Source organism: Chelonoidis abingdonii, chromosome 1 (assembly GCF_003597395.2).
Source record: "Chelonoidis abingdonii isolate Lonesome George chromosome 1, CheloAbing_2.0, whole genome shotgun sequence".
NCBI lineage: Eukaryota > Metazoa > Chordata > Testudines > Testudinidae > Chelonoidis > Chelonoidis abingdonii.
In genome coordinates, this window is record NC_133769.1 from 268134304 (window position 1) to 268138798 (window position 4495).

Sequence of the window (4495 nt, forward strand, 5' to 3'; positions counted from 1 at the left end):
CTACTTGTTGGTGCATTTTTAGAAATATCTCCATAGAAGTGAAACACAGTATGCTAATATCATCAGTTAAATTACTACACTGTGACCCCTGTACAACATTTGACACCCTGTACCCGTGTTCACCACTTTCACATGGTTATGATGTATTTTGTACAAAGTGGTATCATTTGAAAACTCATAATCTGTTGAATATTATTATCCTGTTGAAATGTGTGTAACAACATTACATGTGAAATTATGAGATTTTGATGTATAATTGTTACTGAAATATGTTGTAATTCTGAGTAACACCCATAAACCAGTTCCTCAGAGACAAAGACACAATGGAACACCAGCAAAGTGCAACAGAGCCAGTACCTGCTTAATCGCAGATTCACTAGCAGGGGAGCTGTAAACAGGAAATTTACCATTCATCTGAAAGACTGTTTGGAGCTGACATATGCAGTAGAACTGCCTACTCATATGACCCAGCAAGGATTTTTCCAGAACACAACAGTTGGGATATAAGAAGAGGGAAAAATACCTCTACCCGCCCCTCTCCTCTTTATCTTACATCTCTCTGTTCATAACATCACCTGAAGAACACTGAACTAAAAGGAGTTGTCATAGACTGAAAGAAAATCCAGCTTGTGAACTGAGAATTGCCTGCAGCATTGTGTGTGGTGAGAACTATGTTTGCTTCACATCTTATTTAGCTTGGTAAAGTTTAGGAATTAGCGTGTGGTTTTAGCATTTTATTTCTTTTGTAACCAATTCTGACTTTTATGCCTTACCACTTGTAATCACTTAAAATCTATCTTCCAGTAGCAAATACACGTGTTTTATTGTTTATCGTGTGTTTTATTGAAGTGTTTGGAAACCTCACTTGAGACAATAAGGCTGGTGTATAAATCATTCCCATTCTTATTTATGAACAGATATGGTCCAGTAGGCTACTGAATAGTAGAAGATGTACATTTCTGGGGAGCAAGGCTGGGACTGAGGGATATGTGTGTGTCATTCCGTATGTATTTTGTGGATGACTGGGCAGAGCATTCATGTACTAGCTAGAGTGACATGGGATGCTGGCAGCTGTGAGTGATCAGAGCCTGGAGAAGTTTACTATTCACTAGCAGAGCAGCCTAAAGGCATCCCAGGCTGAACAGCTAACAGGACACAGTAGTTCAGATTGCACCCTGGGAAATGTCACACACATAATTCAGTGCAGCTGTACCACATCATTTGTGGAGAATTATAACCTTTCAGCCAGGACTACCATGCTACATAGGTGTGCTGGCATTTGACTATGTTCTTTTTTTTATAGGATCTGCTTTCACATTTCAATGGCTGTGGAGCAAATGGTAGTGTTTAGCAACTTGCTGCACCAGGAGTTGACTTTCTTGGACATTAATATTGATATATGTATTTTTGGCATTTTCAGGAGAAGCTGCTTGTATTATCTGTTCTTTTATGTGCTGGTATTTTTACTGTATGGCAAGAGTTCTCAGGTTCAGAACATGTTCTATGACCAATCAATCAAGAGTGTGCATTGGCATCAGCACAAGTGAAGTTTGGTGCCATAGCTTTTAGAACGACAGACGTGGCAGCAGCACGAGCATTAGCATGAACAGACTCTTATTGGTCAGTTCTCCTGCTCTATAAAGCCATGAAGCCAATCTTTTTTTGACACGGACATACAATACATAGACAATTTTAAAATGACGATTTCCGTAAAACCTTCTGAAGCTGGAATAAAATTAAAGAAATAGGTCTGGAGGTCAGCATATTTAGCCAAATGCTACCTTTGGTTCTTCATTTTCTTGTAAGATGAAAAAAAGCCTGTTATCCATACCCCCATTTTAAATACTTTTGTAAGTATAGCACATTTTGCCAACCTTTGACCACTTGCCACTGTCTAATCACATATTTTGAAATATGTTTAAGATTACTTAATAGCAATCAGTCCATTCCTCTGGCCATCAAATGTGATTGCAGGAAAAATAATATTTTATTTTAAATGAATCAATTTTTACAAATCTATTCAAGGGTTTAACTTAAACCAAAACCAAGGATTTTTCCACCTGAGCTTTGGTAATGAAGGTAACAGAGCTATGTATCTTCTAAATTGTGTAAAAAACTCAAGGGTAGTAGCAATATGAATTATGAATTTTCCTTACATGTGTTTATTTCAGTTAGACCTATATGTAATATTTGTATTCAACTAGTTACCTTTTACAACAAACCAATAGCAAATTAGAAAGATATATGTGAAAAAAATCTCTTGATGCTTTAATGGTACTTATCATCCTTTCTGGTTAGTCTAGTGACAAAAGCAACTGAAATGGCATCATCTCCTTTACCTGTGTCATATAAAGCTGTCTTCTTCTATCCCATTTCCTTCTATGATTTCCCACATTGCAGATTTTGATGATTATTATATTACCTGTTGTATACTAGAGGATCATTGTTTCCTCAGCATACTTAAAATCAATTTTCCCCCTTATACTACAGCACAACCTATAGACATAAGAACCTATGCTTATTTTAAATGAAAAGAACATTTTAGTAGTTATGTTTTAGAAATTTTGTTGTTGTTCTAAACTGACAAATCTAAATTAATTTCCTTCCCCACTCCTTTCTGGTTCTACTTTCATTCTCTGCATAGTATTTATTTTTTTAAAAAGCTCTGTAAATTGACCAAGTAGTCCTGGATAGGCTGCAGACTTGTCTCTATACTGTTCATGATAAATGTGCTTCTGGAAAGATGTTCCAGAAGCTGCTAATGACATTTACTGAGACCCATGTTTTATAAACTGAAGACAATCTATTTTTTTTAACTCAGGCATTCTAATGTCAGAGTTATTCTTAGGTTCTGGAAATGATTTATGACAATGGATAACTGATAGGACTTTTGTTTGTAAAGATTACAGAGATCTTTGATATAGTAAATCATGCTATGCTGGGAAGATTACATTTGTGCTGCAGATTGCTTTGAAACTAAATAATTGAAGAAAGATTTTTTTCTTGTTAAACTAACTTTGAGATTGGCTCTTCCAATCTCGGGTTTCATAGTTATTTATTCTTAAAATCCACCCTTTTAGTTAATGTTCAGATATGTCAAACAAGGATTTACTTAATACATAACAGCACTTAAATTACACAATTGTAAAATGGTTAATTCACAGGACTAGGGGTCAGAAGGCCTGGATTTATATTGTTCTATGGAAATCCCCTGTGTGCTGAGATAAGTGACCCAACCTTGCTGTACCTCAGTTTCCACATCTACTAAATGAGAGTAACAATATTTGCCTATCTTACAGAGATGTGTATCTTAAAAGTGGCCTGTGAAGCAAAAAACAAAATTCAGCAACATTTGTTTGGGTATTTCAATGCCTTATATTCTTATGATATATAGAGATACTGCCAACTATCTGTCTGTCTCTCTCTTATACAAGGAAGCATAGATCTTTGGAAGACCTGAAGAATGTCAGTGTGGGCTCCAAGCTAAACTGAAATTCTTCTTCCCCTTGTTTAGTGAAGTCAGAGTCATATGAATGAGAAAGAAGAACTGCCGTTCCCCACACTCTTATGATATCACTATTTCCAAAGCTCCAAAGCAGTTGAGAAGGAAAATGGAGACCTGCTATATGTTAAGTTAAGGGAAGCAAGCGGTCGCAGAAAAACAGGGCAAACCTGTGAGGTCAGAGCTATACATCATAAAAAAGCAGTCACCAGCAAACATTTTTTTACTTTGCATGTCACTTTTCATATTTATAAGGCACTCTGGAGGTGCCATTTATCATTACCAAGTATCTATCTCCTCACAACATACTACTGTAAATAGTTGATTTATAGCACTATTGCACCTGCTGTGTCTTTCGAATATAAAGACACTGAGGCACTGAGCCTCATTATGTAGCACAGTTCAACTATTGCAAAAGCATTATGTAAAGGTAAAAATGAAATAATAACAATGTTTTAGTTTACTCCTAACTTCGTGCTGCTGGACTGACTAAAACAAAAACCTGATCTTAGCTCATATTCAAGTGAAAAGTACAATAATACAGACTGGACATACAGTAATATGTGACTACTTGAAATCTCACTTCAACCCTTTTATCAACTAAAATAGTTTTAAAAGAGATTTTAAAGTCCAATCAGAAGGCTTCTACCAAACCATCTGGATGTATTCAATTTGTATTGTGAAAGGTCCAAAATTGTAAATCAGAACATTAGAGAGACAAAGAGGGTATATATTTTATTGGACCAACTTCTTTTGGTGAGAAAGACAAGTTTTTGAGCTATACAGAACTCTTCTTCTGGTCTGGGAAAGGTATTCAGAGTGTCACAGCTAAATGCAAGACTGAACAGATAGGTTAGCATAAATGGTTAGCACATATTTTAAGAGACCATTCAAGGTGAAGTGGCCTGTTAACATCCCTGTAGAGATAGGACAAAAAGGGGATGGGGCTAGTAGTCAAAAATTGTTATAATAAGCCATAAATCCAGTGTTTTT